This window comes from Pseudochaenichthys georgianus, chromosome 5, assembly GCF_902827115.2.
Source record: "Pseudochaenichthys georgianus chromosome 5, fPseGeo1.2, whole genome shotgun sequence".
Taxonomy (NCBI): Eukaryota; Metazoa; Chordata; class Actinopteri; order Perciformes; family Channichthyidae; genus Pseudochaenichthys; species Pseudochaenichthys georgianus.
In genome coordinates this window covers 12,779,072-12,791,728 of record NC_047507.1, presented here as the reverse complement: position 1 = coordinate 12,791,728, position 12,657 = coordinate 12,779,072, and the positions used below count along the sequence as shown (strand labels likewise).

Sequence of the window (12,657 nt, the reverse complement as noted above, 5' to 3'; positions counted from 1 at the left end):
CATTGTATATATCAACCCAGAGTCCTGATTGGGTCTTATTTTTAAACCAGCACCCACAAGCACCCACAAACTCAGTACCAGAATTGACCCTTTAATATAAATCCTGCAACATGACTAATAAAACACACAGGCTGCTATATAGTCACTCACTTTAAAGTGCTCTTTTTTTACCTGTTTTGAGCTAAATATATAATTTCTGTTGAGCTCATACCCATTATTTTTATTTTTTAACCCGTTACCCCAATCAAGTCACCTTTGGGTTGCTCAGCGTGCTGCTGGTCTCTAGAGGGGGTCTCGGGCAGCCTGCCCCTCCCAGGAGAGGGGCTACTGGTAGGCAGAGGTGAGGCTGATCCAGAGTGATACCCTGAGACGTAACCCCGGCTCTCATGGCTCTCGGCTGGAGACGACTGATAAGGAGAGCATGGACAGGAGTTGCGGGGCTGTGGAGGAGTGTGATACCCACTGCTGGCTCCATCCCGCACATCCATCAGAGACTGGGGGCTGGGGTAGCCTTGATGAGGTCCAATGACATATCTATGATCCGGGTTTGGATTCTGATCCAAGGTGGAGTGGCAGACGCGAAATGCGGGCATGGCTTTGCACTGCCAGAACTCTGCCTCTCTCGCCACCTCCCATGGATTTTCACTTTCCCATAGCGGAGGCGCCTCCCTTGTTCGTTGTACTCCTTGGGACCAGTGTGGGTTTTCTGATTGGTCGGGTGCAAAGGGTGGAACGCTCTAAGTGATTGGTGCTCTCGTCTGTTGGAGCAGTCCCGACAAGCGCAGCCAGAGGACGACGTTGGAGAGCCAAAGAACATTTCCCTGTAAGGGCTGGAGGGAAGTGATGGATGGGAGTGATGAGAGGAGGGGTTGTGGCCGGAATAATGGAGCAGGTGACACTCCTCCCCAGTGCAAAGTCTGTTTAAGGCTGGGAGGGTGTGGCTGTGTGGGTGGGTGTGTTCAGGGCTCGTATAAGGGTAGCAAGGCCTGTGCAGACAGGGCAGGGGAGGGGCTGGGGTTGGACGTTCCCATGGTAACTCTGGTAAAGGATGCCCACTATGTCGATGGCAGAGTTCCATATGAGTTGAATGAGGAGGCGGGGACACAGATTTGGTTGGTAAGGCCGGCAGAGTTTGGCTTTTCGGGTTTCTTTTTAACGCTGTTAAAATGGCCGTGACAATGACCTTCAGAAATGGCATGGCTCCCGTTCCCTCTCCCATCTGCCATCGCCACACTTTGTAGTCGAACGGTCCACAGCTCGAGATCTCTCGCCTCAAACCTCCAAGATTGATGGGTCTCCATCATCTAAAATCGCAGTCTCTCTATCCTTCTCTTTCCCTTTTCTTTTCTCTTTTGTGCCATCGACCCCGTCTCCTCTCCTCAAGGGACAGTCAGGGTTTTCTCTTGATGAGCGGATTATGGGTGGAGATGCGTCTTCCAGGTGATCAGAGGAACTGACGAGCGGCTGGAGTCAGAGGTGTGGGTGAGAGGCTGGGTGTGGCTGGGACTTGGAGGCTTAACTGTTGGGCTGCTGGTGAGGCATCCGTTGGGTGACGCTGTTGAGGCCGTCAAGCCCGGCCCACGACGTTTCCTCACCTGGGCGTACAGACTGCCGTCCAGAGGACCCTTCGTATGAGGATATCTGTAAAAAACAAGAAGAGATTAATGTGTTATTCTTGTAACGTGGAATCGTGGATACACTTAAACTTGTGTGTGCGCATGTTTCTTACTTTCAATGCTGTCTTGGTGGTGCAGGTTGAAGTTCTCATAAGAATCCCATCTCACCACAGGGTCCGACGTGTTGATGTCCACTTTGATGGAGGCGTCATTCTTGCGTATTCTCGACCTTGGAAACCGGACATTTTGATACAAAGTTTATGATAATATACAATAATATATACATAATATACATATGAAAATAATTACCTTTCATTTTTTCAGGCCCGTTGGAGAAGATGAACTCGACTGTAGCATCTGGAGGGAACCTGTCATCTACAGAATAAGAGCATAAAGGCAATGTCTAAAATATCCAGATGCTGATAAAAACAAGAAAGTGGCATTCTGTGAAGTGGAAACACCAAAGGTAATAAATAAAGAGACTTGCTTTCACTCATCATAATGGAAACAGAGACATTCAAAGAGTTTCTTTTTAGCTTCATGCATGAGTGTGTGTAATGTTATCTGTACGTTGCATGCATACGTCAGCATGTAGCACTAAGGGCAACTGCCATGAGGACTGCTGCTTACTGAGCCATGTAACCAGCATTTCCCCTTCATCTCAACTGACACTGTCATTTGATATTTGTCTCAGAATACACACATCCCCACAATGGACTGCGGCTCTATAATAAGTGGCTCTTGAATTATACAGCCGTGTGAACCATTTCAAGGAAGCAATAGAAATATACATGAGTTTTTCATTTGATCAGCACTATTTTTGCAAATCTATTGAATATATATTCAATATATACTGATGTGTCCATTTTAGTAAAGCAGTAGTCTAAGCACTTCTCAAGGCACGTACGTTATTTAGTAGCACATTTTAATACAAGGCGATTTCATAGAAACACGCAGCAGAAATTGCTTCACTTAAATGAAAATGCCAAGGATAAATAAAAAACAAAAAAACATAATTGCTTTAAAACGAAGGCTGTATTATTACACCATTTTACAAGTCAGATTAAAGCATAAATCTTAAATATCCTGTAAGAAATACTGAGCGAGGTAGTGAGTTCCACAGTTAGGAGAATAGTAAGAGCAGACCCTCTCACTGGTACTTTTACGGGACACAAAAGGAACATTTTAAAGGAAAACAGTGGAAGACTTTAGCGTTTTGACTATAACATAAATAAAACAAAATATGCTTTTTTACCTATGCAGGCCAGGTCCAGTTCAGTCTTGCCAAACCATAGCTGGGCTCCGTGGACAGTGCAGGTGTGGAACTGGACCCTGAACACCACCTCCCTCTCTGCTGCTCGACTCCGCCTGTGGTAGCACTTCACCTGCAGAAAGATGGAGGTAAGACACCAGACACTGTTGCTGCCGTGTAAATTGATTACCGTCCGAGACAAATAAAGTGCTTAGATGTCTCCCTAGAGTGCTAAGGGCTCTGAAGGTTTTTACCCTCGCAAAGACATGCACGACAACTTAAGAAAACAATTGAGCATGCATTTTATGGTCTGCAGAGGATCTATTGGGAATCTAATCAGGAACTTTTGAAAGGAAAAGTTAACATCACAGTCAGGAAACCATTTAGTTTCTTTTTTGTAATAAACAATTGAAGGATTGAAGTGGAGTCCAATGTGTTGGTAGGATTCAAATGAAAGTCTCATTCCTCACCATAATATCCCCCTTTAATACAAAGTGCTGGCTCCATAGTCACACACAGCTTCCTTGCCCTGGAGCTCTGGGGATCACTTAATACACACACACATACACAGGGTAAAACAACGGCCACAGCAGCTCAAAACACACATTTACCAGTCAAAACATGTGTCTGCTGGGTTAAACAGTGGTAAACACATTAACCTCAACGTAAGCACAGAGCAGCCTACACCTAAACACAGACAGCCGCCTGTATAGACAACATGTGTCAGTTCGACAGCAGAAGGAAAAGACTGCCTCAGGGGAGGTGAGCTGAAAACAAAGTGGCCATGTACTTACTAGACGCCTGAAGTGTAGACGAGCTGTAGAGATTGGTGAGATTTTCAGGAATGGATAGAAACCTGCAGATACAGAAAGAAGATGAGGAGAACAACTGTTAAGTTTGCAAAAAAACGTTTCATATGTGTTTCGCTCGACAATGTAAAACACTTTCTGTTGATTTTCAAAGCTATAAAACTGACCCCTCCTCCGTCTGAAAGTTTGGTAGCGATGGAATGAGGATCTGTTGGAGGAACAGAGGACTGCTGTTCATTTTGATGTACCTGACAGCAAACCGCCGAAGTAGAAGATGTACCTGAAGGAGAGAGGTGAGGAAATGCAGGTCACTGAGGCAAATGACAGCTGCACCAAGTGATATGTGGCAGAGGAGGACTCACTAAGAAATGTCTCACCTGTTCTGAGAGGGCTGGAGGGAAGTGGAGACTTTGTCCTCACAAAACTTCCTCATTGCTAGAGTGGTGAGAGCCTGATCCGCTCTGTGGAGGGATATTAATACTTTAGTACAGATTATAGTTGTCGTGAGGTGAAGATTAGAGTAAATCGAGGCTGATGTTGGTAATTTTGCAATCAATTTAATCTATTCAAAATAGTCCTGGACATTTATTTTTTTCTGATCAGATCTTGCCAACAACAATTAAGATGTGAAAATACAAAGGAGATGTATCTTAGCTAAAATGATGAAGCAATTGATCAATACAAAAATCTATTGTTAATAATAAGTAATTGTTTACAGTTTTGGACTGTTTTTTGGACAAAACTAGCTATTTAAGTATGTCGATTTAGGCTCCAGACAGTGATTAAATTAACTAAACTATGACTGTAGATGATCAAAAGAGTGTTGGCCTCGATGACAACAAAATGTAACTATGAATAAAGACATGTAGTTGTATGTTTGACTTGATCACAGCACAAGATATATTAATAAGGTAAGGTATGTTGGCAATTTTAGAGGCAGGTATCACATTTTTCCTTGATTGTTTAATGGCAGGTGTAAATTAAAAACATATAATTAAATTGTACACAAGCTGGTATAACAAGTGCCTTGTTAGATGTATAATGATGCAGCTTACCCCGCTGATATCTTGCTGTAGTGCATGTAGGCTGCCACGATGACCCCAGTCTTCCCTTTGTTTCCCTGTCAGAACACAGATCAAAGTGACGATGAAATATCTTTCGTCACAGTTTTACATTTTTCACAGCTCAGCGAGCAGATGTGGATTCAGGTGGTGCTGACCTTGCAGTGGAGGACCACCACGTTGTTGGGGTCAGAGGTCAGCCAGGTCTCCATGGCTTTACAAACAGCACAAATCCTGTCCAGGGGTGGGGCATGATCATCAGGCCAGCCGTAGTCCTGCACCTGAATTATGTTTGGTTCAAAAGAGTCAGACCCTGTCCATTGACTCAAAAAATACAAAGATATTACGATGGTGATCCGTCAACTTTTCAGGTGTAAATACTTTTACCTTTGGGTTAAGTCTGGTGATGTCATGTCTCTTCTCTGATAAATTCAGTAGCTGGAAAAGGCACATAAAAAGATATCAGAAATCTATTTTACATATCAAAAGAAAATTAAAAAAATAATACATTTGAAGAAAGGAGAGAAAGGAAGGATGGTGATTATACCACCCTGTCAGACCCAAAATAACCGTCCTGGAAAGTGACACAATAATACAAAATTAAACGCGTTTCATTTATTTTAATACAACCTAATTAACAGCCTCAGAGATAATTATGTTTTCCTTTACAACGATGTGAAGTTGTATTCCTCATGTGTGCAGTGTTATGACTAACCAAGAACTTGTCTTGGTGCTTGGATTTCAGCATGGAGGCCACTTCCTGTAGGTTTCTGCGGTACCGCTGCTCCTCCAGCTCCGGCAGGAAGAAGACAGAGATGATCCTCTCCGTGATGTATGTGAGGTCAAAGTCATAGTGGCGCTCCATCACATGCTCCATCACTTGCTCCAAACTCTTACTCCTGGAAATTGTGAGAGTTTATTGTTTTAGTGCAGAAAATACAGCCATGAGAGCGGTCTTATTTCTGTGTATCTATTTTCATGTGTGACTCAGGCTATTCTGTACCTCGGGAGTGAGCCTCTCTTCTTCAGTGATGTAGATTTAGTGGAGCCGTACTGTAAAAACAAGACAAGAGTAACTCTACGGCCGTTCATTGTGTGATGACATCATATAAACGTACATGTAACCGCTTACCAAGTCTGGTGTTGAGATGCAGGTGGGAGTCACCTGAAAGGAAATGAACACAAGGTTAGTTTTTGCAGCAGTACCACATGTGACACACACGCACACATGCCAAGTCATGTGTTTGGTTTAACGCTCTTGGTCCTGCTACAGCAGCGCTGATGAAGGGATGGAAGGGTGGAGGGAGGAGGAGGAAGAGCTGACAGAGGAGGATGGTAAGATTCATTCACACTTTCCTTCTGTCATCTGCTGCAGCTCGTTTGAAGAAGTGGCTGTCAGCACAGATCCTGCTGTTCCACATGATGGGTTAGTGACGCATGATGTCAGAGAACACACCACACACACACACACACCACACACACACACACACACACACACACACACACACACACCTTCACAAACACACACACACACACACACACACTTATAAAGTCAAAACAAGCGCCAGCAGAAATGTTGGAAGGGATTAAGATTTACATGTGGCGTGCAGTCCTTGTAGTCCGCTGTTGAGCCAACAGTTAATTTGCCAAACCACAAACACGCATATACACGGAGAGAAGAGGAAGAGGAGCGAGCTGAGGTCATTTCAAAAGGCTACAGCCACTTCTTCAGGATTGTTTATCATGAGGACAGCAGCTGACCCTGAAGTAACATGCTAGTAGAAACTGGTGTGTCAGTGCATGTGCTACTTTTCCGACTCATTTGATAAAGTAATTTACCATGCAATCACATCAAATGATTAAAAACAACAATGAATGGAACATACAGCTAAATGAGCTGAGAGGCGGAACAAACGTTCCACACAACTACAGGCTCTGCATGTAAACCTTAAGAGGTGACACCCTGTCAACTGTTGACCTCTGAACTGCTCCATGAGATTGATTGACAGCTGAGCCGCCCCTCTGTGGCCAGTGATGACAGATGTCGGGCAACAGGTTGCAAAGTCAAATGCCTGCAATCATAATGATCTATAACTCTGGAAAACAACAGTATATATATATACTATACTGCCTACAAATATACACTCAATATTTGTAGGCAGTACAGTTGAGGAAGGATCAATACTGGATTATATTTCAATACTACATTTTAAATGTACGTTTCTTTTAGATCAATGTTGTAACTTCCAGGTAGATGTTGGTTTACAGACTTTTCTGTAAACCCTTCCTGCTCTCACTTTGACAAAAATAAAGGCACCTAATGATCAATGATTGTCGACTGAGCTCCAGATACATTTTATTGAAAGGGAAATTAGATTTCAGTTCCTGAGAGATAAGGTTCATTTGTTTTTGTCTTTTTACAATAGATCAGAATATCTGCATGTCTTGTAGTCATATAGTGTCGGCAACACAAACATGACACATAATAGAAACTGAGCGAACCATGAAATGAGAAAATGTCTGTATCTCAGAAAAGAGCACATTCAAGTACTTGGTATGTATTCACAAGTACCAAGTTAAATGTCAAAGATATGCCTTCGTATGTAGTGTGAAAAATGTTTTCCTATCAAATATATTGAGGACATTTTAGTGTGACTAGATTTAAAGATCACAATGTCTGGGTATCTTTCCCTAACATCCTAAATAAAGTCGGAGACTAATGTCTGTATTGAAGGTTCAACTTTAACACTGGAAATCCATTTGATTGGCTGCTAATATCCTAAATCTTGTAGAACAACTAATGTGCTGCATTCTCTAAAGTAATATAACTAATCATGTATCTTTAGTTCATTTCAATTTATTGTAATGTTCTATATTTCCAAGATGGGAACAATGGCACCTTGGAACATTACATAGCAGATGGGTTTTCAATGACATGACATAAACCCAAATGACAGCTTTCTTACTTAATGGCACAGACAGGAGATGGCAGAGGGGGCACAGAGAAATACTGACAGAGAGATTAGGAGAGCGTGATGGGGAAAGGGAAACATAAACAGACATGTGATCCAGAGAGGAATGAGTAAACTGAGGAGTGAAGGGGAAAAGGGCATGCTGTGATTGGTTACTGCGTTGTAGGGAACATTCAACAAAATGTGCGACTGCTGAACAGACAAGATGATGCCAGTACGTGAATATCTTTATGCAGGTCTCTCTCACACTGACAGACCATGTATTTAATTCATATTTGTTTAAATCAATGAGTTTTTATAGTTGATCAGTTATTTTCACAATCCACCACAGCATAATAATAATAATCTGTACGTTCCAGTAATGCACAGCGACAGTTCACAAACACGTTATAAAACCTACAGTAGGAAATGAAAGAACACGGAGATTCAGCCATAGGAGAGAACTCTTCTCTTAATAGGCTTAATAATGGTAGTTAAGTGGATAAAGTGGCTGGCTGCTGGAAGGAACAGAAGGAGACAGACACAATGTGCCCATGTGTAAATAAATACACATACACACACACACACACACACACACACACACACACACACACACACACACACACACACACACACACACACACACACACACACACACACACACACACACAGAAAAGACGAGGAATGAACTGACATTCAGCATAAAGACAGAGGAGGAAGACACCGGAGGCAACAGGAAGCAATTTGCAACAGGATGTCAGTGGAGATTGACCTAGGTTCACACACGCACAGATAAACACACACACACGCACAGATAACACACACCACACCACACACACACACACACACACACACCACACACACACACACACACACACACACACACACACACACACATGTTTACATGTGTCTGCGGTGGCTCTGCCAGCCTCAGGGTCTTCATTAATGCATGTGGACTGTACGCTGGAGCCACTGTGAGCAAAGCCATCTGGTTCAGTTTGTCCTGCTCATCAGCAGCATTTACTGAGGTGCCAATGACAGCAAGCCATCCCGTCCTCAGAGACACCCTCACTGACTGTTTAGTAGTTTCAGATTGCCTTGTTCATCAAGTAACACTGTTTTCTTTTTGTGTTTAAGAAAAAATAACAAACCTGCCAGAGGTGGGATGGATATAAAGCCACTGCCGGCAGCCACAGTCGTAGCTTAGCATCTTTTAGTAGTTAATTATAATAATTATAAAGTGCTATAAGTCGATTCTAATACACTCCATGTATGTTTTATACATTTTAGACACAGGAGTTAAAGTAAAGCACCTCTAAAGTAATTTGTTAAACATTTTAGCTTTTAGAGATTCTGGTAGATACATTTGGTCAGAGCCAGGCAAGTAGTTTTGCCCTTTTCCAGTACTCCTGTTAGGCTAAGCTAAGCTAACTACTAGCCAGCTCAAGCTTCATATTGAACCGAGAGAGATGAGAGTGTTATCGATTCCCTCAACCAACTCCGGGAACAAAAGCAAACACGTGCATTTCCACAAACGTCTAACTATTGTTAGGGCATTATCTCAGGCTTTGGAATGTTTTTCATTACATGGATTTACAACCTTTATTTCATCAACTACAATTTAGATTGCTTGACTGAACAGCTTTAATCTTAAGAATGTAACAGTGGGTCATGGTGAGAAGTTTCCTGGCTGCTTCAGAACAGACTGACTTCTTTAAAAGTGGTCACTGCCCCATCTTGAATCCCCACTTCTGTTCCATGGAGAGGAAATCCAACAAATCTGTCGAAGCAGCTGAGTCTGTTTACGGGGAAGCGGGAGATAAATGTGAGTGTTTGAGACTGGGGTGTTGGTATGTCGTCCAGGAGGAGCAAGTTTCACTCTGACAGTCGACTCAGAGCTGACACACACACACTCAGGAGAGGGAGAAGTGAGTAAGACTTCCCGTTTGAAAGTGGAAAAGAAAAATACCCATGGCTTATTCCAAGCTCCTAGTCTCACAAAAAGACAGTGAAGGCCAAGCTAAATAAAAGTGAGGCTTTTAGTTTTTTTCCCCACTGACTCTTACTGTGTCACCCAGGGTACCAGAGGACACATTTAGGAGTGGCTGTGATTTAGGAGGCTTCACATGAAAGTATGGCATCCCCTCTCCTTTTCTCTCATTATCGCTCTGCCTTTCTTCAGTTTTCTCTCTTTGATCTCTCATTGCTGCATTCTGTCACTCCCCTCTAGTTAACCCCTCTCCTGCTAACCCACAGTGTCCTCTCTCATCTTCCAGTGCCCGAGGACACGATGACCACAATCATCCCTGCCGTGAGATACAAGTATGTGCTCCCCCTGAATAAACAACATCAGATGACACCTCGATGAGCATCACGCATACCCAGGGCAGGTCACTATGTCATAAAGAATAGATGAGGGAAACATGAAGAAGCCAGATGGAGGGTTCAAAGCAGAAATGGGCCAGGGAGTGGAGATGTGGATAGAGATACGAGAGTGAGGAAAAGACATCGGGAAGAGAGGAAGGATGAAAGAGGAGGAGAGACAAACAGAAATCAAGAGTGAGTGCTGGATGGGAAGAGAGATGTCAACAGCTGAACACGCTGTGCACGGACACACAGCAGAGAGATTTCACTGAGCTATTTTGATAGAGCTACTTATTTTAGACTATACGTCGCTCAGAACACTTAAAGGCTCATTTTGTCTATTTCTCCATCAGTGATCTCACACATTCACTTGCAGCAGCAGTGACATTTTGAAGAAATCTGCCAATGGATCTTTACAGAATCTTCCCACTTTGCAATAATTGAAGAATAACACACTTGTATTCAAGTATACTGTCTTCATCCAGTAAAGCACCCTATAACCTGTATTGTTTACTTTTAAGACACATCTCAAACATGTGTATATTTGTATATTAGTTGTAATTTAGCATTTGTTTACCTGCCAAAAAACTATACGTACTTTTATACTGACATTTGACACATAACTTTAAAAGAGATGCATTATGAATTATGCTCAATCAAACTGTACAAAAATAGAGGCATAGGAGCTGTATCGTTCCTGAAATAATTAACAAGGCTTGCTGTGTATGTATCTCTTTGCTTAACCTCTCAGGAAATGAGAAGCAATGAGTAAATGTAAACATTGAGCTTGCATCCGTGTGTGTGAGTGTGTGTGTTTCCCTAATTATTGATAAGAAGAGTGATGCAGTCAAATTAAATCAGCCACGATAAACATTTGTCCACAGTGCACCATGCGGGTGAAGATTATAACGCGAACACGATGTGACCAGCTTAATGAAGTTACACAGATGTTGTGACCACCTGGTGGGATTTTCTATCCACAACATCCACTTCAACCAGCATCCTACTGAGTTCTCCATCTCTATCGACTTAAAGCTGTTTCTAACTCCCTGTTGATGTGCCACGACACGGAGCTACTGCAGGACAGCATGTCCCCCCGGTCTCCCGTGGTGAGAGAAGAACCGAACAGAAGAGATTTGTTCCATGCTGCTCAAGATACCTCATAGACGAGAAGCCAGAGAAATTCCCAACATCAAGCGCTAGACCGATCAACGATATAAGCATACTGCAGATATTTCACTATTAACATAAATGATGTCCGATAAGTATCAGAAATCCCTATAAGAGATTTTTCAGGATCTGTTTCAGCTTGCAGATTACACAAGCATATATTCCATAAAGCAGCAACATTGCTATATCAATTTATAAATCAGCATGACACATTAGCAGAACAGGGTGTGTGAGCAGACACTGCAGCCGTCTGTATTTCACTAAGCAACATTAGGATCCATCACATCAGATGATGTTAGGACAGCTGACTGTGTCTGGGATACAAACATGTGTCCCTGTTAGGTGCCCTTTGGTCATAGAGGATTGTCCGTACACAATTAACTACCCAGAGACAGTGTTGAAGTGGATAGATACTGTAGATAGGGAAATGGCATTCTTACAGTATACAAGTTACACAGAGAAGATAGTTTAGTGTTAATACAAGTTCTTCATACAGATAGACGCCTGCTGGTATCCAGGCACTTGCAACTGCACACAGAAGCAGACACACATCAGTTGCTTCAGTTTCAGCAGTTTTCCAAAATGTTACGTCTACAGGCCTATATCAAAAGGCTTTAGGTACAGTTTCCGTTTAACTAACCTGCACATAAACTGAACTATCTCATTAAAAAGTAAATATTCAGTCACTGGCATTACAAATTAAAATCTGTGTATTTTTAGTAGGTCACAGCAGGAGTCTCTGCTTCATCTTCTGCACTTGCCTTAATCACAGTAAATGAAATCCTCTTTTGGGCAAAGCGAGAGCTCTCCGGCTACAGCTTTAATGAAATAATATGCACACTCACATGCCGCATTATCAGAGCAAACTCTGTAAAGGGGCTTAAAGGATGTTAGACTGCTTACTTAGTAGCAAAGAAAAACACACAAAGTACATATAAAGTGCTAAATACATATATATGAATAAACAAAACTCAAATCAGACACAGAGCATGTTTTTACCTCTCAACAAGCAGCTTCAGTCTCTCCCTCTGCCTCTGAGCAGTCCTGTCTGTAGAGTGGGATACACCACCTCCCTCTCTCCCTCTCATACAAGCTCTCTGCTCACTCTTCTCTCACCAACTCCCTTTGCCTCCCTCCTCTCTACGATAACACACACTTCCTCTGTGCCGGCAGCATATACAACATAGCCTTTCCCTCTCTCTGCTTGTGTCATACGCACAGAGGTCGGGAAGCACGTCGACTGCGCAAGTGCTTTCCCCTTGCATGTGCTCTCACACACACACACACACCACACACACACCACACACACACACACAACACACACACACACACACACACACACACACACACACACACCACACACACACAACACACACACACACACACACACACACACACACCACACACACAACACACACACATACATAATACACC

General features: G+C 42.8%; 1 pseudogene; it reads right to left on the bottom strand.

Annotated features, from left to right (window-relative positions):
* LOC117446566 (tensin-2-like) overlaps positions 1–12,657 on the bottom strand; it is a 46,931-nt pseudogene that overhangs the window by 5,060 nt on the left and 29,214 nt on the right.